Raw genomic sequence first — 24240 nt, forward strand, 5'->3', positions numbered from 1 at the left:
TACGTTTCTAGAACGTAGAAAACAGGCACCGGGAAACAAATCTGAAAAACAGCATATCACATTTTTGACGTGTGCTAAAGCTACTGCAAAACACAAGATTAAATTGCTCGTAATTGGAAAAACAAACAATCCTAAAGTATTTTAACATTTTAACTGCCCAGTGGAGTACAAAATTACAAAGTCAGCCTAGATGCCATCAATTCTGTTCAAAAATTGGTTTCATTTTTCGTTTTTACCACCGACAACTACACTACAAACTGAATACCCTATATCAAATATATTCTTTAACTAGATTAAATCCGATTTAAAAGAGATCGGGTTGCCTCAAAAGGCTTTACTACTTCTTGACAACGCACTTTCGCATCTAAACTTGAATGAATAAAATTCTAAAGATGGCTCAATTACAGCGATGTTTTGCCGCCGAAAGTGACTCAATAAGAATAACAAAGTTACATTCTCGAAATTCTCTGTTGGCAGCTATTTTCTCCGATGAATGCGATTTGGTCGAATCAATGAAAAAATTATCTTGAGAGATGCTGTTACATTTATGGATAGAGCTTGGAATAAGTTGGGACAAGAGACTTTGGTGAAGTGCTGGACAAATATTTTAAACTTTGTTAACCTGAAAAATCATACCGTAGATGACGTTCCGCTTAAGAGGAAGCAGAAGCTAAAAGTTTGAAAAAAGAAGCTCCAAAAATGCTCGAAGGCTTAAAACCTGAGGTAAGGATGTGGTTCAAAATAAAAAAACCTCATGATTAACAACAATAAATTTTTATTATGATACTTTTACAGCAAAAGAAGTAATACATAACTGGAATAAAGACAACTACCTGATTGAAAAGAAACCCATTGAAGAAAGCAATTCTGAAGATGCGCAATAATTGCGCGAAAAGGCCTTATTGAATTCGGTCGAAATAAGAAATGTCAAACAAAAATCACTGTTTTTTCTAACAATTATAAAACAACCTATATCTTACATACATATGTTCCTTTTATTCTTTACGAAAAAAAAATACAAATGTTTAAATAAACTGGTCATTAAATAGATAAAATTCTAATATTTTGAACTATGCAAGAAAAGTTTAACAGTTGTAAGTATAAAAACTGATAAAACGAATAAATATTTAAATTGAAATACATAACGTTCGAAGACTCGAACAATTCGTTAATTCGAAGAAGAACGGTTTTCATTAATTCGAGTTTCACGAGTGCACTGTATATATTTTTTATCTTTCGTTTCATTTTTGATTTTTCGGTTTAGTTGATTTTTTGTAACTTTATTTATGTTAGTATGTCATATGATACATAGTTTTAGCAAACTTCTTACCCAAATAGCATTTTGATAGAACTGTATAATCACGTTTTTTCTTCGTCCAACGAAATGACCGTTTTCCTGAAATATCAGACCGTTGTTATTGTAAGCCCTTTTTATTGGTTCGAAGCATTTCTGCCAATAAAGTTTGAATTAAATAATGAAAGCTCTTACCAGTGAAACTTTGCTGATAATGCTAAAATTTGTTTAAACTAGCAATCACCAGGTTGCGCAGAGGAGAAAATTTAATATTATTTCTACATACAATACAAACATTTTATATTTTTTGTGTGCATATAGTTCTTTGCAAAAAATTTAAGATAAATAATATTTATGTGTTTGGAAGCATTTTCCGCTAGAAAGCCAGTTATAATTAAAAGTGCATATCACATTGGGAATGAAATAACATAAAAAACAAGAAAAAACGTTAACTTCGGTTGCTTCGAAGCTATAATACCCTTCACAAATAGTAAATATTCCTTACAAGAACTTTGATCGGACAGTTTGTATGTTAGCTATATGCTATAGTGACTTGATCTATAACCCGTGCAAAATTTGATGAAGATATCTTGTCAAATAAAAGACTTTTCTTTAAAAGGACATGATTTTGATCGCTTAGTTTGTATGCCATGCTACAGTGATCCGATCTGAACAATTTCTTCGGAGATTGCATCATTGTTTTAGGCAATAAGCCGTGCCAAATTTAATAAAAGATATGTGATATCGTCAAATGAAAAAGTTTTCCATACTAGTAATTCACTCCGATCGTTCAGTTTGTATGGCATATATGCTACGGTGGTCCGATATCAGCCGCTTCTTGTTGAGAAAACCACGGATGGATAGGCAGACAGACGGACGAACATGGCTAAATCGACTCAGCTCATTACGCTGATAATTTATTTTATTACCCTGTTCAGGGTATAACTATCTAATTGGAGTGTCGAAAATTTTAATTTAGCTTAAAATACCGCAAGTTGCATGCCACATGCGCCAACAATAATACACTGTTCCAATTCAAAGATGTACTCTGTTTGCGAATAGTTGGTCAAGAGTGTGCGATTCAAAGTTAATTCGGCCAGATACGAGCACCTATACCGTTTATTACGAATTCAAGTACATTCATACATATATCAAGTGCATATATATGTACATATTTCGCATATTTTATATGTATATTTTATAATAGAGAATCTAAAATTATAGTGTTAGTCACTTTTTTTTTTCTTTTACGCAGGTGAGTTTATGATGAGACCACAGCAAACTAAAGCTTAACGGTTTCGCATTTGACGGTAAATGTCAGAAGTAGCCAAGGATAATTTAGTATACAGTTGGTCTGAGGATTTCCTTATTTCAGTAGCATTCATGTGTGGCAAAAAACGGAATCACACAAAACTTTCGATTTGGTGTATTTGTAATTACATGCAATATGTATGTATGTGTTATTGAAATCATGGGTTCATTTTTGGCGGAAAGCCAGTTTGAGCTCTTCTTCTAATATCAGATTCGAGTTGTTGTTGTTGTCCAGGCACTGGTTAAGTTGATTAATTTAATCTCCAAATAATATTCAAAAAATAATTCTAATTCTAAACAAGTAAGGAAGGGCTAAGTTCGGATGTAACCGAACATTTTATACTCTCGCAAAGTCAAATGGTATACTCGTTAGAGATTTCTTTGTGGATTGGCTGATATTTTCGGTAGAAGGTCAACTATAGGCACTGGGGTCCACATATTTAGTACTTAGGGGCTTGAACAGTTTTGGTTCGATTTAGACAATTTTTGGTCACAAGGTGGCATACTTTAAACGTATTATTCACTCAAAGTTTTACCCCGATATAATCATTGTTGCTTGATATGCATAGTGGAAAGTGAAAGAATCAGATGGAATTGAAAATGGTGTTATATGGGAAATAGGCGTGGTTGTAGTCCGATTTCGCCCCTTTTCGCACTATAACATAGAAATATGAAAATAACGTTATGCACTGTCTAATTTTGAACGCGGTTCCTATAAAGTCATCTGATACCATCCCAGAGATAAAATTTAATTTCTCTGGCGTGTTTAGTGCTTGATTTATCGCGCTTTTAGTAGTTTTTAACAGTACCGTTGTATGGGGAGTTGTCGGAGTTGCCACCCGATTTCAACTATTTTCACACCGTCAATAGAAGTGCTAAAAACATTTGCTTCCAGTGAATTTTGTTATTATAGCATTAGCGGTTTAGGTGATATGAACATTAAACCTATTAGAGGCGGGACAACGCCCACTTTAAAAAAATTTTAACTACAGATGCCCCTCCTTAATGTGATCCTGTGTACCAAATAACAGTCTTGTATCTTATTGTGGAGCTTAGTTATGGCATTTTGATAAAGATATCTCAATTTTTACTCAAGTTACAGCTTGCACGGACGGACGGACAGACAGTCACCCGGATTTCAACTCGTCTCTTCATCGTGATCATTTTTATATACATAACCCTTTATCTAACTCGATTAGTTTTAGGTGATACAAACAACCGTTAGGTGAACAAAACTATTATACTCTGTAGCAACAGGTTGCGAGAGTATAAAAATAGTTCCTTGTCCTTGATAAAATCAGTTTCCGTTTGGGTATGTAGGCGCTACTGTCATGGGATTGATTAATCGAGTTTGAGTGTAATAGTTATAGGGAAATTTTTTTTTATTAATTTGCTTTATTAATTAAATTCTATCTATATACTCTCCCAACCTGTTGCTACAGAGTATAATAGTTTTGTTCACCTAACGGTTGTTTGTATCACCTAAAACTAATCGAGTTAGATATAGGGTTATATATATATAAATGATCAGGATGAAGAGACGAGTTGAAATCCGGGTGACTGTCTGTCCGTCCGTCTATCCGTCCGTCCGTCCGTCCGTGCAAGCTCTAACTTGAGTAAAAATTGAGATATCTTTATGAAACTTGGTAGACATGTTTCTTGGTACCGTGAGACGGTTGGTATTGCAGATGGGCGTAATCGGACCACTGCCACGCCCACAAAACGCCATTAATCAAAAACAAATAACTTGCCATAACTAAGCTCCGCAATAAGATACAAGACTGTTATTTGGTACACAGGATCACATTAGGGAGGGGCATATGCAGTTAAAACTTTTTTTTAAAAAGTGGGCGTGGTCCCGCCTCTAATAGGTTTAATGTGCATATCTCCTAAACCGCTAATGCTACAAAATTTACTAGAAGCAAATGTTTCTAGCACTTCTATTGACGGTGTGAAAATAGTTGAAATCGGGTGGCAACTCCGCCCACTCCCCATATAACGGTACTGTTAAAAACTACTAAAAGCGCGATAAATCAAGCACTAAACACGCCAGAGACATTAAATTTTATCTCTAAGATGGTATAAATTGGCTTTATAGGAACCGCGTTCAAAATTAGTCAGTGGGCGTGGCACAGCCCACTTTTAGGTGAAAACCCATATCTTGAGATCTGCTTAACCGATTTCAACCAAATTCGATGCATAACGTTCTTTTCATGTTTCTATGTCATAGTACGAAAATGGGAGAAATTGGACTACAACCACGCTTACTTCCCATGTAACACCATTTTCAATTCCATCTGATTCTTTCACTTTCCACTATGCAACAATGATTATATCGGGGTAAAACTTTGCGTGAATAATGCAATTAAAGTATGCCACCTTGCGGCCAAAAATTGTCTAAATCGAACCAAAACTGTTTAAACCCCTAAGTACTAAATATGTGGACCCCAGTGCCTATAGTTGACCTTCTACCGAAAATATCAGTCAATCCACAAAGAAATCTCAAACGAGTATACCATTTGACTTTGCGAGAGTATAAAATGTTCGGTTACATCCGAACTTAGCCCTTCCTTACTTGTTGTATTATAGCTTTTTTAAAGTACCGTGTAGCCAAGGTGGCTAATGGCAAAAATTTCGAAATCGCTCACCTCAATGTACTTATAGAGAATTTTTGCTACTATCTGCCTTATTATCTATTCTGAGCAGGTCGCGCGATGATAGCTGCATACCCAAAAAAATCAATATGGAGAAATGGAAAGTGCTGAAATTTGTGAATAACTCACTTTCCGCTGCATTCCCAAAATTAAATGTACATAAATTATTCTGAATGAATGTGAATTGGGTGCAAAATTATCAAGAGTTGTGCTAATTCCAAAACAAAAATGTACCTTTAATCGAACAAAAAGTTTAAAAGTATTGTTTAATTTGACCTAAAGATAAAGCATGTGGATTTCATTCGCTAATTTGAAATATCATCCCTGGTATCAAACCACGTTTAGATAAGGCCACTTTCAAAGTTATATCACTCCGATGTCGTATTTGTTAAGAAGAATCCAAAAATGCGTAAAATTCGTACAATATTCGATAAATTCGTCCGTTTACCAATCGTATTTTTAACTGGAGTTATACAACATTAAAAACAGTTTTTTCATAAAAAATGTCTTTACACTAACAACAGTATTTGAGAGATCAAAAGAACTTTGGGAAATTATGTCGATTAAACGAAAATAAAAATTTTAAAGGTGTGATGGCAAATGGGGGTCGCAAATCAGTCTACAGTTTTCACCATTCCAAGGCATTTTAAGCTACAAGTATAAAGAGCATATTGACAAAGTGTCACTCTGAGACTACATCTAACGGTATCAAAATAAGCAGGATTGAAATGAATACTCAATGCACATAAGTATAAGTATGTAAATATATCAAAGACTCATACATTATAAATATAACTAAATACAGGTTCTACTCATTAAAGGTTTGGCAGTGGAACTTAAGCAGAAAGAAATGGGAAGGGCATTAGTGATAAAAGTGGAACCGAATAAAACAAGTGCAAATACATAAAGAAGTACATATTTCTAAATATTTTGAAAATTTTAGCCGTGTCTCTTTGTGCGTTATTCTTGTCTTTCCTTTTTTGTTTTGTCTTCTTGGACACCAATATAGTCTCATTAAGACAGGGCAAAGAAGCGCCTCGTAAAAACTTTGGGCTAAAATTTTGTTGTTACAGGAATACAAACTTGACTTTAAGTGCGAAGACGAGCTTGAATGGTGCGGCGGCGTTAAGTACTTTCTGGGTGACTAGGCCAATAGCCAACTTACTGTGGCACTAAGGCCACCGATGCATGACTATTACAAACCGAAGCTGAAAAAAGTCCAATAAATGCGAAAACGTGTCTGCAGGCATTATCCACACTACAGACGTGCTTATGTACATGCATATAAAAGCTATACGGCGGGGCGCTCGTGTGTGTTTGAAAGAGATAAACGGCTGTTAGTTGAAGGGATTGCTTTATATACTATGTGCTAGATTCAACTTACAAGTCGATTGCGGGTTAACAAATTTTAATTTACGATGTTTATTGCTAAATTACTAAATAAAAAAAAGAACGAAAAGAAAAATACATTTATTTTATTATTTATATGTATCTATGTTATGTACATATGTTTCTGTTAAAATAAACAAGCTGAAGTTATTAATTGTATCAGAGAAAAATTAAATTTTGAAATAAATTCATCAGCAATACATTAAAATTTAAAAAAGTACACATACATAAATATTGCGGAGTCAACACTTAATTTCATACATACATATGTACATATGTACAATACAAATATTGATATTGCTAATAATCATGTATGGGCGGGTCTATCAACATAAATAGGTGTATGTACACATTCATACGTGGAAATAAAATGTATGAATTAGCATTGCGCACACACAAATGCTTCGCTATGAATCGGTTCTAATTAACGCCAGCTCTTCTTAACCTTGAACAATTGTCTTTTGCTAAGAAGCAAATTAATAGTAACCCCGCGACAATTACCTACATACATATGTACGTACATATAGCAACTAACACTATTACAGACGTATAGACAATAATAATGCAAGCTTATAAAGATTAAATCTAAACAACCACATGGTTATGAAATATTCAGATACACATACATACTTACACACACATACATGCATATGTAGGTTGCATACGTACCAATAAGGTTAGTGCTTCCTCTATAGAAACATTTATAAGTGTGGGCATTGTTACATTCCTTGCATATGGTAAGCCCAGTTGCGGAGGAAGATGCCAAATCTGGTTGAGGTCGACAGAATGTACATACATATATGTGTACATATGTAGATTCATTGGTCATTAATGCAACATTAATTTCGTTTAATTTCCCAATAAATGTGTGTTTTCAAACTCGTTAGAATTCTATTAGTCCAGTCATTATAGTAAGTTCACCTCGGAATTCAGATACCCAGCTATAAGTCTGTAAATACTTGTATCCCTAAAAGTTGTCTCAAAACCTACATATGGTAGGGTGTACGCAACTATTAAATTTCAAGGTCAAAGGTCACAAAAATCGGTTTTTTGCGCTTTTTTTGTAAATATCTCATTTCCTATGGGTTTTTTTGCTATTGGTATTTATTATTAATATTGTAGATTACAAAATTCTCTACAAATTTTGTTTAAAAATTTTTTTCATACGGTGAACCGTTTTCGAGATAGAGGGCTTAGAGCGCGCGGTCACAGCATCACTTCAGGTCAACCGGTGCCTCCGATCAAAAACGCGCCATATAGTTGATGAACTATCGATAAATCAATGATTATAAATATTTGTCAATTTTTATTAACTATTATATTATATTTTATCATTTTTTCCTAACCTATCCACTTTTTATTCAGTATTAATTTATTTAACAACACTTACCTGCCCATGAAATTGCAGAATTGTTAATGAAAATATAGGAATTATATTTGAATTTAAACCTTATTAATATTAATAACTTCTTACATGATAAAAAAAAAATATAAAAAATATATTAAAAAATATCATTCAATAAATTTATTTTTATTAAAAGTAAAAAAATGGAATAAAGGGTACAAAAACTACAATTTATAATTTTAATCATCTTCTTCCTCTTCATCGTCGTCTTCCGGCTGCTGGTAAATTTCAAACTGGTCTTCATTATCGTCTTCAACGACATTTGTTTCAAGTTCTTCCATGATTTCGGGGTCAAAAGTTCCATCTTCGTTAATGTCGCTCTGATATGGTCGAGCATTGAGACAAGCTTGCCCATTACATTGGCCACAAGCTAAAGAGCATTGCAAGCCCGCTTTCCTTTCCCTTTCGCGAACCACAACCACTCTTGCAGTTGCAGAAAATTGTATTTAGCAAATGTTCTGGAGCAGGTGGTAAAATTGTCATGATAGGTTTCAGAAAATCGTTTCGCATTGCCCAACCCCATACCTGGGGTTCCAAATCATGCCCTAACCAAGTTTGAACTTGATAGTATACACGTTCGAAGTGTTGATGAGCAGCTGCACTTGTTGGTGGAATATTTGAAAGCTGCACAGGTTTATTAAGTTTTGTAGACTTGACGTAATGCATATAACGAATATGATCGAGACTTTTCACAGATTTCGGAGCATTATAGACTGCCAATAAGGTTTGAGTTCCACTCTCTAATAATCTCTGGGCCGAACAATTTTCTTCTTCAAATGCTGCAGCTAGTTCATCCAAATTGGTCAGTTTCTCAAAAACTTTTGAAAATGTTTTTTTTCCCTTTTTAAAAAGCGCAGAAGTTGTGTCACATCCACTTAATGCGTGCAGAAGAAGTTGTGTCACATCCACTTAATGCGTGCAGAAATAAAATATGTGTTTTTTTTTTTGGAATGAGGATAATTATCAAAACTTTTAGTCGAGTATATCTCCGTTTTTACATTGCTTTTCCCAACTTTTTTAAAGAAAATTTCTTGTTCGTAAGACAGTGTACGCCCAATTAAAATGATGAGTAAATCAATATCTTGTCCTATTATTTACAAATTTACAGATTTTAAAGAAGATGCACTTAATTATTTTCTAATTAAAATGTCATTAGTGTTAATGGGAATATAATTATAGTAAGATTTAAGTTTTTCCCTTCATTATTTTTTAATTTTAGGAAACGGTGATCAGTATTATTGAATAGATAAAGATTTAAGGCATGAAGAAAATGATAAAATATAATATAATAGTTAATAAAAATTTACAAATATTTATAATCATTGATTTATCGATAGTTCATCAACTATATATGGCGCGTTTTTGATCGGAGGCACCGGTTGACCTGAAGTGATGCTGTGACCGCGCGCTCTAAGCCCTCTATCCCGAAAACGGTTCACCGTATGAAAAAAATTTTTAAACAAAATTTGTAGAGAATTTTGTATTCTACAATATTGATAATAAATACCAATAGCAAAAAACGCATAGGAAATGAGATATTTACAAAAAAGCGCAAAAAACCGATTTTTGTGACCTTTGACCTTGAAATTTAATAGTTGCGTACACCCTACCATATGTAGGTTTTGAGACAACTTTTAGGGTGTCAATATACAAGTATTTACAGACTTACAGCTGGGTATCTGAATTCCGAGATTCTTACCTAATTTAAGCTTAAATGACTGGAATATATGCGCACACTCTAAGTTAAAAACAAATGTGATTTGCCTAATGGAAAGAGGCTTCTGTTTTGTTGTCTAATTTCTAGTTTAAAAAACGTCGCTCTTTCAAATGTGTTGTAACTTTTTCGGATTTTACGATGACAGAATATTCGGGATTATAAATCCCGGATTTAAATATTCTTTATTTTGACTGGGGGATATCTCAAATAATCAAGTTGGTGCATTTTTGCACCATGTTATTTTGAAACTTTATGAGAACACTTGCCAATATTAATTTTATTGAAGAATTTAAAGCGGCTAAAGAAATCATTATATCCTGAACAGGGTATCTTAACTTTGCGACGAAGCTTGTAACACCCAAAAGGAAACGTCGGAGATAAAGCATACATATCTATATATAATATGATTAGCCTGACGAGCTGAGTTGATTTAGCCACGTGAGCGATGAGTCCGTCTATCCATCTGTCTCTATATGTATACGCGAACTAATCCTTAGGTTTTGAGATATTGCTTTGAAATTTTGCATACGGCCATTTCTTCCAAAAGAGCTACTCATTTGTTAGAACCGCCGATATCGAACGACTATAGGGTATATATGTCATACAAACTGAACGATCAAAATTAAGCACTTATGTGAAAAATTGGTTTATTTGTGAAGGGTTGCACCGAAGTTAACATTTTTTCTTGGTAATGTTTACTTTTTATCTTAATTGGGTTTCTATTAGGATTTTCGTAACTCATAATGGGTATAAGGGTATAAGGTATGAAGTAATCTTCTGGAGATATAAGAATTGAAAATCAAATACAATTTTTCAAAAAAAATGTAATGGAGTCAAAAATGCTACACCAAAACCCAGGTCAATGTTAGTGAAATTTTGCAAGAGCAAGAGAATCTTCCTAATACTATATTTCCAATACTACACAATGTTGAAATGGCAATATCCCCGACGGATATTCGAAAAATAGGGGCGCTAACCCACAAGAAAATGTTTCGATTACTATGGATAACAGGAAAGAGGCTCTGATTATTCTTATTTCCAATCCGCAATCTTTTATTTATTGACATATTTTATTTTGTAAGTTTACGTAAATTAAGAATGAGCTCTAAATTAAGTATTAATGTGGACACATTTATAGTATTACGCTATATCTTATCTGAAGTAATATACAAGTATATTTCTTCATTTATTGATATACCTAAGAAACATATTTCATATCTCCATTTGTATTAAAGTTGACAAGAATTTAAAATGAAGGCCCGCCACTTCTCCTTGAGAATGCCACAATTCTCAGATCTATTCGAATCGTTGATATTTTAAACAATCTTTAGATGTAAAACTATTTTCTATTTTGTCCCCAACGAATGCTTCCTGGTTTCTTTGCTAAAAACGACAAGACAATACATTAGTTCTGGTATGATATACTTATGTATATATAACCATTATAGAGAGATACACCTAACGTCACTCCAGACGTGGTTGCCCAATGTGAATTGTTCGGCGCGATTGCATGTTGCCAATTAGTCAGCGAATTAAATAAGAAGTCATTCAGACAATCAGTCGGTAGAGATTGTGTTAATGCTTAGTGCAGCAGACAATAACTTTTTTTAAAAAGAAATAAATATTTAAAGACGTCTTCCAAACTTATATTGCTTTATTGCTTATAAAACTTCAAACAAAAATTATTTTATGATTTCGCCGGCTTTTAATTATGGAATTTCGTCTAATTTTATAATTACACTAACTGCCATATCTATATGTATGTACATATGTTTGTGCATCCCCGTGAGTGCTGTAGATCGCTGCGATAAATTTCACCACCTTGTAGACATGCACCAGTCCGTGGCAAACAAATAAAATTCATTTGTGCGAACAATAGTCTGTTGGTTTATGCGACGGCACACAGTTATTGTATATTTTGGTGCCAACGTTAGCAATTATAACTGCTCACTACATGCTTCACTTGCGCAAGCCTAAATTTTGTAGATATGTTGCTGTATAAATTAACATATATGAATAAACATTTTTTTAAATTTTACGTAAAAAGGTTTTCTTTAAAATATTTTTTCCACTAAATCTCAGTGACGCTTGGATTGAAGCTAATCAAGAGTATTCAAATTACGGGAAGTTAGTAGGAGCTTATGAAATCGCCTATACGAGAGTATCAAATATTCGGTTCCGATTAAATAAATTAACCCCGTTTGATTTTCAAGATGACTAGTTACAAATTCATATAATTCATAATGAAAGTTTCGTATATAGTAATTTTAAAATTGAGTTTATAACTCGATTATGGCTTATTTTTTACGAGGGGGAATTCGTCCGTTTTGCACCGATCCCCCTACTACCACCGTCAAGTATTACGGCAGTGTAAAAACCTACCTCGATGTGTGGTGTTTTACTAAATGTTGAGGATCAGTCGGAATAACGCAAAGCCATTTCGACTGACTTCCCATCGTCTTTGCCAGCTATGTACTTATATACAATACAAGTTCTTCAACATATACAAGTATGAATCAGTCTGCGAATTGAAAATAATTGTGGGAAAATGGTAAAAATTCAAACCTTGTTGATATTGTAACGAGTTTCTCGGTAAATCGTCTGTCTTTTAACTCACTCTTGAGTTCGATCACTGGTTTGTTAAATAAATATCCCAATTTAATGGCTATACACTTATCTTTATTATTTAGAATAGCATCCCCGAATTCGGGGTTAAAATGGGAGGTTCTCCAGATTAAAAAAAAATATATATATATAGTTGCCGTTGACTTATAATTTTTGAGACATTTGCATTTAAAGTTCAAAAATTCAACATTTTATCAAATCCATTTATTTGTACAATATCAAAACCCTTTTGCTATATTGTAAATAAAAAGACTTGAACAAAAGTTAAGTATTGAAATAAAGTTATTTTTGCACAATTTAATATAAAATAAATGTGTAGAAACGAATTATGAAGTGTTAGTAAACATAAAAGTTAAAAATATAAGTGTAAAATCTACAAAATGTTGAATTTTTGAACCTTAAATGCAAATATCTCAAAAATTATAAGTCAACGGCAACTATATATATATTTTTTTTTTTTAATCTGGAGAACCTCCTATTTTAACCCCGAATTCGGGGATGCTATTCTAAAATTTACCCTGACGTTCTTCTCAGACAATAATTATATAACGGTAAAACCTATAAGTTGAAAACAGTTTTAAACACTCAGTTTATCATGATAGTTTAGCCAGAGAATGTTAATAATGTTCATTACCATTCATGTTCATAAATATTCTCTGGTTTAGCGCTCTTTTAAAAGAAGGCATCTGTTATGCAAACAGACAGCTAGTTTTAATTAAAATGTTAATAAATTCTGGTTCCCAGTTCTAAAGTAACATTGAAAGGAGGCGAGAGTTCAATTACTTGTGGAACTCAGGCAAATTCTAGGAATACAGAATAGGATACATATTTAAATATTTAATTTGATCTTGCATTTCGGTTAGATATTTGATGAATTTTTTTGTTAAGGCGTGTGATGTTATGTTCGGTTTTCAAGTCCAGAAAGTACTACACAGTTATACATACTACTTATAATTGAACCCAAATATACTGATTCTGCCACTAAACTATATGGAAATCTTATATGTGGACTAATGGTAGTTATGAACTATTTTAGCGTGATTTTGGAAAATTATAACATCATCATAGCTAAGGGATATTGTATACATAGAGTTACTTAATCAACATTTTTCTACTACTTGATAAGAGCAATATGCAAATGCTTAATCTTCAGAAGAAAAAGCTTGACTAAGTCTCAAAAATAATAAATATGGTAGGTAATATTTGCACCATTCTTCCCTAAGCTTAAGATTTTGTAAAGGAAACGAAGTTATTCTTCAGATTAAAATTTATTTTTCAAATTTAAAGTGAGAATGAGTGATAATGGCTCACAGTTAAGACTGAATAATTTTCGTCAGAGGAATGGATACTTTTGCGTCAAAAAATAAAAATTTAACGAATAAAAACATAAATGTACAAAGTAAATCAAAATTAAAAAACTTATATTTCCAATATATTCAATTGTGCTACTATAACATATGTATCTATTGACATTTTGAGCGAAAGGCGGGCTTTATAAGAATAAATATCGATTGGGCAAATCTAAATTCGTTTTCCTTGTTTGAAATTATATAGGTATTGCAATGATCATTTTTTTGTTTTATATATAATTTTTTACGGATCTACAAACATACATATCTGTAATAGTCAATGTTAAACCTCAGGTTGCAATCCAAAAAACGTGCGGGAGTGGAATATTGAATACAATAAAAATGGAAGAAAAGACATAATACCACTTCCGACGCCGAATTTACTATTGAGAAATATTGCAAAATTGATTTCAAAGTATGCAAAATCTCAATGCTCAATTTTGATCATAAATAACAAGAAAAAGCAACAGTAAAATCAACAAAGGTTTGAACAAACTCGAATTTTTAGCGCGTTTAATTGTTGATGATTATAAAACACGATCAGCCGAGCTGCGATTGGGACAATTTGGATATTTTTACCAGTAATTAGCGAGACGAATGGATGGACGTTTAATATTATATTTGAAATCATTGTTCGTTTAGCAACAGGTTGAATAACGAAAGTGTTTAAGTGTGCCTGATTTGGCAAGAAGTTTCATTTCACTGTAGAATGACTCTTAAATATATCAAACGATAGATGATCACAGGTTGGTTTGAATAGTTTATGTCTAGACATTTTCGGGCAGATTAAACTTCAACCGTTTTTTAATTGTAAATATACCTAAAACCTCTCAAACCTTTCATACATAAGAAAGACTTAGGTGCAAGGAATAGCAAAGGTATCCAATCTAATGCGGTATCTATTTAAAGTGTTCTAACCGCTTTCTATACATTTGATGATTACAGTCTAGTACTTGGAGAATCGCGAAGCACAGACACTCAGTGGAGGTGTGCATCTTAATATTATTCTAAAACTACAGAGTAATTCAGCCATATTTCCCCAATGCTTGAGTTGTTCCAATGTTCACATATTTTTTATACAGACCATTATTATCGCCTTCTGAGCCAATACAAGCATGCCAATGTTTAATCCAATTGTGCTCCAATTGTACTCCAATCGCTAGATTATTGGACAGTTTCGATATTATTCACAAACCCACGTCTCGTCACCAGTAATGATGCGTGTAATGACGCGCTGTCCTCGCTACTTATCTCTTCTCGACGTCGTTTTTGTAAAAGATTTAGATCTTTTGATACGAGTCTAGCATTGACACGTTTCATACCTATAAATATACATATACATAAAAACATTAACTAAAATCTGTTGAGGCGTTCCATAAGAGATGTTGAGATCTTCTGCTATTTCTCTGATGCCAACACGACGATTTTCAAGCACTGTTTTTTAACTAAAAGGATGTTCCAATGTAGAAAAAAACATTTATTCGGTTAGCACGCGCAATTTAAATGAACCAGTCCGGGTCAAATTTGGATCACACAGTATCCATACGTATGTGTGTTAGTTAATTTAGCTGTTTAAAATGGTACCTTCTTTGCCAGAAAATCTAAATCGGCAAGTCCGTCAACTTTTACGAAAAGGCAAAAGTTGTCGAGAAATAGCTTTACAAATGAATGTGTCTGTACGAGCAGTGGCCAATATACGCAAAAACACGGCTGATCTACCAAGTAATTAATAAATTCGGCAGAAAAAATGTACTGTCTTCAAATATTCAGCCGTCTTTTTTTAGATATTTGAGGAGTTTAAAATATGAAAATGCAGTCCAAATACATAAACCGTTAATTGAAAATCATGATATTAACGTTTCTGTTGAAACTGTATGGAATATTTAAAGATCTGCCACTGCGCACTGCAAGGCAAAAACAACTGCGGTTATCGTTTGCGAGGCATCATGCGAATTAGACCGAAGAGGAATGGGCGCATGTAATTTGGTTTGAGGTGGTGGTTCCATAATGGTGTGGTGATGCATGATGACCCAAGGTGTTTGATCTTTTGACAAAATAGTTGGAAGGATGAGTTTGCAATATTACTTGTATATAGACATTTATGGTCAAAAGTGAGATCTGCATGAAAGGCTATCAAACAAGAAAAGTGTAAAAATCTTGTTGACAGCATGCCACGTCGTATTCAGGCGGTGATAGAGGCTGATAGTGAATACACAAAATATTGAGATTTAAAATAAGACTGTTTTTAATATACACAAAAAACTGTTAGTATGAGTTCATTGTGTTATTTCTGCATCTAATTAGAGGAAACTAAAATATTAAAATTACATACTAATATAAATATAGTTTAACGAAGCCACATTTAAAACATGTAAACACGTTTTTGAGTGACTACAGATATTCATACATGCATTCTCAGTGTCGTTTGCGATAGTAATTTAAATCATATATAAAACAGTACTGAGTTCAGTTTTCATTTCATTTACATAGTTTTGTTTTTCTGTTCTATATTCGATTAGAAAGTTCTACTTGCCTACAAATCAGTTTTCTTTCAATTGAATGACTTGTTAAAAATTAAACAACCACACGAAAATTAAAATCCGTTAGCTTTAAAGCGATTTCGGTTGATTGCGCATATTTATATACCATATGTACATATGTATGTACATATTAAAAATAGGAAGTCATGCAAACTGTGCCATGTACTTATCAAAGCATGTTGCCTTAAGTGCAAGATAATGGAAGTTTCAATCTTTGCGCTCTGGCTACTGACATGCAGATCATGGAATAAAAACATGCTTACATATGAAAATACGCTCGTGGCTTCCCTTACATGTTTAAACATTCGAGAATGTCTTAGTGATTAAATGCGTATATATCTACGAGACATGTAAACTTTGGGGTCACCAAAAATTTCACTTGATTAAATTCATTTGTAATTTCATAATCGGTTAACATGAAAGCGGCATTAGCATATGTAGCGGCCTGAAATTAAATGAATAATGTACAGCTACGAAAACATTCCAACGCCGTGAATATAATGATAAAACAACTGGAAAAATATTCGAGACATTAGAAAGGTAAAAAGCAGATAAAATAGCGTATACGAACACATTCACACATATATGTACATACACACATACACATATGTATATTAATATCTTGTGCGTAAGCGTGTGAGCTGGTATTTTGCCATAAACTCCGAATATCTAACCAAATATATTCATATGCATATGTAGTATGCACTCAAGCACTATGTTCATTAACAAAATCCATACACACTCGCATACCTTGCATACACGCATACACATCCGTATGTGTATGTATGCAGACAGGTGTGTAGATGTGAAATGTCGAACCTATTGATGAAGGCAGTGTTCGGAGTGTTCGGTAAAAGACCGAGCATATGCATATCACTATGCCAGCTAGCTTAGCCAAAACTTAAGTAACCAAATAGGCAAGTCGGTCTGAGCATGCATATGTGTGTGTATGGCAATCTGCCTGGCTGACAGGTCGATTGGCCTCAACTTGCCAAGTGCACGCGTGTGGCTTGGCGTTTTTGTTTGTAAGTAATTAAGTCAACGCTCGTGTTTCGCTGTCGTATGACTAACTGATCCGCAGTCGGGAAATTTGTCTCTTTACCCTATTTAGTCTTGTAATATTTTAACGCATTCTTGCATCACAAATGCTTTTCAACTTTAAAAAATATTCCTCGTAATTTGGTATTGTAAGTATACGTATATATTAAGCCGGACCGAAAATAAAAGAATTTTTTCTTTTGATATTGTTTAAATATCGTTTGAAATGACGGAAAAAAAATTCTGGTAAAGTTTGAGCTCTTAATATAAATATTGCCAGATGGTCCATTGTGATTTTTTATTTCCCCTGTATCTAATTACCACAGGAAAATATATCATCCTTATTTGTTTAGATGTTTAACGCATTTGAACAAAATAAAACGTATTATTTTAGGAAATTTAGAAAGCCACAAAAAAGGTGCAATACGATTTTTTGCTACATCAACTCGTTCAAAAGTTTTCGGGGTCCTTAAATTGTAAAATATAAGTTTTAAAATTTTTTACATAATTTCACAAAATAATGCCTCAAAATCATAAAATATGTACATCCTAATGTTTTTTTTTTTGTGTTTGTGACGCATACCCTTTTAATTTGTTTTAATCATGTTGAAGTTTGCTGTAGGTAAGATTACGATAACCCTTGCCGAGTTGCATCGGAATTTGTGTAGTATATTCTTTGTTGTGATACTTCAGCATTAAACACAATTCCTATGTATAGTTCTTAAACAGAAACTTGATAAAGAATTACTAACTTTCGCCTACCGCTATCGGATATTAAAATTAAAAATTGTATTCGAAGCATCAAGTGTCAGCGAATCAGTCAAGTGACAACAAGCCCGGACATTTCGCTTTTTCAAAAGTTCCGAAATAACTGGAAGATAACTGGCAATTAGACTTCCAGGTACCTTTCATAAAGCACGGTGGAGGTCGAACGTGATTAATGGACTGAAAATAGCACTCAACTTAAAATGGCGAACAAGGATAAGTTCAATATTTGCTTGTTCATTGTGACTTCCTACGTTAAACATATTTGGCGCTAAAAGCAGCTTATGAGGATTTATGTTTTTATGAAGTAAATAAGGACTTATAAAAATCGATACAAAGGTCTTGAAAGCTGCTTTACAGAAATAAATCCCCAATATATGATACGTAGATTACGTACATTGTAGAAATCTACAAAAGTATTTTTTGGAAAAATAAAATTGCATATATTAAGACTTAAATAATTGTTGCATAAAGTTTATTTACCATTTCAATAATTAAATATGAGCAATGATATTTATTGCTAACAATTATCATTAAAATATAAACCATACATGAATATAACATACATATGTACGTATTTAAATACTATTTTTTTGTTTTGTTAAAATTTATCTTTTGAATATTACTTTGCTAAATTGCAGTTTACACGTAAAACATTGGCCTTTCATCTTTGCAGGTATCATGCAATCGAAGCTATACATGTATATGTTGCCTTTTCAAAACTTGTGTGCATATGAAAACAGCTCTGTCAAGCCACCAAAATGGCAATTCATTGCTAGCAATGTATGTTGGCATGGAATGTATTTAGACATCAACTGCTAAACATATGCAATGTGCAGTCTCCATTTGCAAAATTTCCAGCGATTCAGATTTTTAGCAATTTTTAATTGCCTGTCGAGAAAATCAGTCAGAAATTTCGAGTTTGAACAAAAATGTATTAGTGTGCTTTTACATTGGGACTCTTTTGTCCCTCATTTTAGGCAAATTCTCTTTTGGTGTCGCTCTTTGCATTCACACGAGCAAAAAGAGTCCAGCAACTCGAATCGAGTTTCTATCATTCCTTTTTATACAATTTTCTAAAATGTTTGTGCGGTTCGGCTACGCGACACTTAGAGTGTGTTGCATAGTTAATTTGTATGTTGGGATGTTGGTCCCACATTTTGCTTGCAATGAGTTAGCATGAATGTGGTAGAACAATATGCATAATACCCGCTTAATAGTTTCAAAGAAATACTTAAGACGGTAATTCCCTAATCCACCAGAATGTATTGAATACCAGCTACTAATATTTTCAAGGCCAAATTTATAACAGGAATTTCCTAATCCTTAAGTATTAAAAATTCATAATTTCTTTCCTCCATATTTTTGTCTATTTATTATAAAACATCATTGAATCAATTACAATTCTCATTTTAAATAAAATAATATTCGAACTAACTCCTTTGCGGTTAAAAGAAATAAATATGAAAGCATCTTAATAATTTATGTTAATATAAAAAAGTAAAGTTACCATTTTTATTAGAATTATTTTATGTATACTGGTACATTATTACATTTAATACCGCTATATGTAATTAAAAATATAAATTGAATATTTTTGAGTATCTTAATTTTCTCCTTGTTTACAATTTTTAAAAATATTTCTAGATTACAGAATTCAAATTTCTGAACGAATGTTATATATTCATTTGAAACCGAGCGCACTTGCAACCGTTCAAAGAATTTGAAAGTAAAAAGGAATGCTGAAAAAAGTAGCAGCGAGCTGTTAGGAACAAGAACACAAAGCTTGCCACCCGAACACGAGTTGCACGGTCCCTTCGTCTTTCCTCGTCGTCCCCTCGCTCACAATAAACCGGTTTGGGTTACAAAAGAGTCTGTGTGTAAAAGCACACTTACTCGTTGCAGTTCTCTTTTATATATGCACATATATAACGGGTATCGTAAGTTTTTTTCTCTTTTAGCTCGTATGAACGCACAGAGCGACACCAAAAGAGAATTTGCCCATAATGAGCGACAAAAAAATCCCCATATTAACGCCATCTAATAATGTTAACCTTTACCTCAGCCCATGTCCATGTTTTTTGCCCTTTTTCCAACAGGATTTATAATTTACAAATACTTATTTTTGATGACTCCCGTTCTAATACAGAAATTGGTTTATTCAGTATAATATACACCAATCAAGCTCAATTTCAATCTATCAGTAAACTCGAAAATCTAAATATTTTCGAACCCTAACTTTAGTCATTTGATTTTTAAAAGATAATAATGCGAACAAGAGCGGCGAAGACTTCTTTAAGTTTTCTAAGATTGAACTATCGTACGTGTGGGTAGCATACATGCTGTGAGAAAAGAGTTCCACTGAACTATTTACTTCATTGTATATATAAGCTTATACAATGATTTACTTTTAGTATTGTTCATCTTGACTCCTTATAGGAGTTATGCTTTTAAACACAAAGCGACTGCACGACAGCAAAATTTTCTTGCCTGTAAATGTCGTCTTGAAGCCAGCTTCTTGAAAATTTTGAGAATGGCAGCGACATAACCAACATCTGATGTACGCAATTTCGTTGTTGCCATACTAAAACCTTTCACTTCAATTAAATTTAAACATTTTGTTCAAAGTGAAATTTTTTGCGCCAAAAATAAGTAAACAGGTCTATTAATTTGTTTTAAATTATCAATTGTCATTACAAATGATATATCAGTGCTATTTAATACTTCTGTTGGTAAAATAACGTTGGACTTCTTAGAGCTTTAAATGATTTTACATTTCACATATTAGTGGCATCACTACAGCCGATCATTGTCGTCGGCAAAATTAGGAATGGTTTTAATTTAGCGGCAGCGACAACTGCAAACTTGCAGTCGTGAAGTCGGGCTGTTGTCTAAATAACAGTGTCCATAAGAATCTGTGTATTTTAATATTTGACAGATGCTGCCTATCGCTTGTCGTCTATGTGTTCAGCATTTTACAATTTAATGTTATAAAATAAGTATAAATACGAAGAGGCTACAAATCTTGTTCGAAGAAAATTTCCAAAATTGTATGGCCTTTTTCTTCGCTTTCTCATACTGGTATCTAAAAACATGAGTTCAAAGGTAACAAAACTTTTTATATATATATGGAAGAATACAGACAAGTCTTCGCCGTACGAAAAACACTCATGTCTATTATAAGTAGAAATGCGTAAAAGAATCTGAAAATTTAATATTACAGACCACATTGTCTCCTAAAATCGTTTCCACTTATGCGGTCATCGCGATATTTTGATTATTCATTGTGCCGGAGGTCGTTTTATAGCTTTCGAAAGTGTGATACTTCATTTCGAGTTAAGTAAAAGTAGCTGGGCAACAGATAAAGCTCATATTCCTACATATCAATGTAGACCCAAGTTGATGCATATGTATGTGTGTAAATATGGTTCCTCATGTAAGCATTGATGACCGGCATGTATTCGAAAAATTCCGGCGCATTAAGATAGTTTAAGTTTAATTTTATTGACTTTTCTGAGGGCTTTGGCGCCAATAAGGTGATAAAAACAGATATAAAATGTAAGGGCTTACATTCAAAAGATTCTAAAGCATTTTTTACAATAGTAATTACATAAGAGTAATTAGATAAGTCAGTTTCAGTAAGTTTTTAGTTCTAAAACATTCTTAATTAGAAAATCTTAGCCTAATGAACATTATGACTTACGAAAATCTGTTACTTTCTTATGCATATAAATATGCAAGAAAGTTTAAAATGTTAGAGTTTAGAAATATACATATAAGCATGTATGTATATAAGTGTCGGACAAAACTAAAGCGCGAAGTTCACCTTCTATACATTTAGTTAAATATAAATGTAAAAGAATTGCAAAACTTTCGCATAATAGTATGTATATTTGCTGCGACAAAACTAAAGCACTAAACTATATTTCCTTATTTATTGACCTTGATTTCAACAAGTTCCGTTAAAAATTCAACTGTAGTTAGAAACCGTTATTCGAAGAGCCTGTTGTAGTAATATTAATACAATTAGATTACTCATTTGTGATCAACCGATGGTACCGCTTCGTAATAAATTTTTTTTTTTTTTTTGTGAAATGGCTCATAATAATTGTTCAGCACTATTTAGGGGAAAAATTATTAGCAATTTTGAAAACGGTAAATCAGTAACTAATATTTCGAAAAAGTTCAGAATTTATCACAGCATTGTCTCAAGAATTATAAGTCGTTTTCGTTCTTCGGGCTCCCAAACCACAATTCATGGAGGTGGCAGACCACGTAAAACTACTAGCCCTGAGGATATGGCCATAGTGCGCTCCATAAATATTTCATTTATATCAGCTAGATCAATCCAGACCGAATTGGGCTTAAATATTTCGTGGAAGTCCATCCAGCAACGATCTGTAGAAAATAACTTCATAACATGCAAAAGTGCTAAAAAGCCATACATTTCGCACAAAAATAGAAAAGCGCGGCTTGAATTTGCAAAAGCTCACGCTTACTGGAGTATTAGACAATGGAGGTGTGTACTTTTTTTCTGAAAAGTCCAATTACAATATTAAAGGAACTGATGGATTAAAGCTAGTACGAAGACCACGTTTTGGGCTTCTTCTCAACGTTTGAATCCGCGTTATTCACAAGGTACTGTGAAGCATGGAGGAGGTAACGTAATGGTCTAGGGATGTTTCTCAGGTCAAGGAGTCGGTCCGATTCATCAAATTAATGGCATAATGAATCGTTTTTTGAACAAAAACATCCTTAAAAATTTTATGCTTCCTCATGCTGAAGAGTAAATGCCGTTAAAATGGACTACCAACACGATAACGATCCGAAACGCATGGCCAAATGTGTAAAGGATTGGTTTATTTCCAATAAAATAGAGATTTTGAAATGGCCTGCGCATTCAAGATCAAGATTCAGATCGGAAAATTCAGCGGGTAAATTGTAAAAACAAGGACTCTCTCTTTACCCAAGTCGAACGAGTATGGAAAATATTTCTCAAAACGTTTTAAACAATTTAATTGAATCTATGCCACGAATATGTGAAGCCGTCATAAAAAACACTGGATATGATACCAAATATTAACAACAAATTCTTTTATTTTTTAACTATAAGCACATCGTGTTTTATCGTACCTATTTTATGTACATTGTTAATCTTTATTTCATATTTAAGTGTAGAATGAATTAATATGTTAAGTTTTTTGATACTTAATATGGTAAATTTCGTGCTTTAGTTTTGTCCGACACTGTATGTGTATATATCTGAATGGAAGAATATGTAGGATTTCAATTCTTATTTGACCACTTCGTAAGAAAGACTAAATTTTCATTAGGGACGTAATTAGGACCGAAAAGTATGTACATACGCGATTTTAATTAACATCGCTAAGTAGACAGTATGAAACCATTTATAATTTTTGTTTTTGAAATGAAAAAGTTGCCCGGCGAATTCATCAATCGTACATTTTAAAACATCTATTAGAAGGGAAATATGCATAATGCTCTTGTGCAAGTGTTTAGTTGCGCTGGGGCAGAGCGAACGTGCAATTCATTATTCAACAACGGCGAACAGTGAAGCGGATGAATTGCAAATCTGACCACACATATGTATCTATGTATGTAAGTACAGCAAGCATGTAACATAATTTCATAACGTTTTATTTACCCAAAAAATACATATTTGAATTGATTTTTAAATTAAATCCGATTACTCACTGAAAAATTACAATTGCATAGAGCGAAGCATATGAACTGAAATTGGCGGCACATTAAAATTAAAATCGAAACAAATTGCAGCTATTCGATTTTTTCTTTTTCTATTTGAGCCACCACATCTTTGCCTTGGCCAATTTTAAAAGTTTTATGAATGCGATGAGGGGTCCATGGCCAAACCAACGAAATTTGTTGAAATAGTTGCAATATTAGTGTTATAACTCATCAATGTTCGATTAATTTTTCCAACGACATATATTGCTGGTTTTGACTAGTAAGTGCCAGTTCACACACGGACTCTTTTCTCGCCGAAAACCGTTTTTTGTGGGCGAGGGTGCGACGAGGAAAGACGAAGCTCGGGTGGCACACTTTGTGTTCTTGTTCGTAACAGTTCGCTGCTACGCAATTCAGCGTTCCTTATCATTTTGAAATTCTTTTCAT

General features: G+C 33.2%; 1 protein-coding gene across 10 annotated transcripts in view; it reads left to right on the forward strand.

Annotated features, from left to right (window-relative positions):
• The window catches only part of conu (Rho GTPase-activating protein conundrum), a 60675-nt gene that overhangs the window by 30818 nt on the left and 5617 nt on the right, over positions 1-24240 (forward strand). The window lies entirely within an intron of this gene.

The sequence above is a fragment of the Bactrocera oleae genome, chromosome 4, assembly GCF_042242935.1.
Source record: "Bactrocera oleae isolate idBacOlea1 chromosome 4, idBacOlea1, whole genome shotgun sequence".
Taxonomy (NCBI): Eukaryota; Metazoa; Arthropoda; class Insecta; order Diptera; family Tephritidae; genus Bactrocera; species Bactrocera oleae.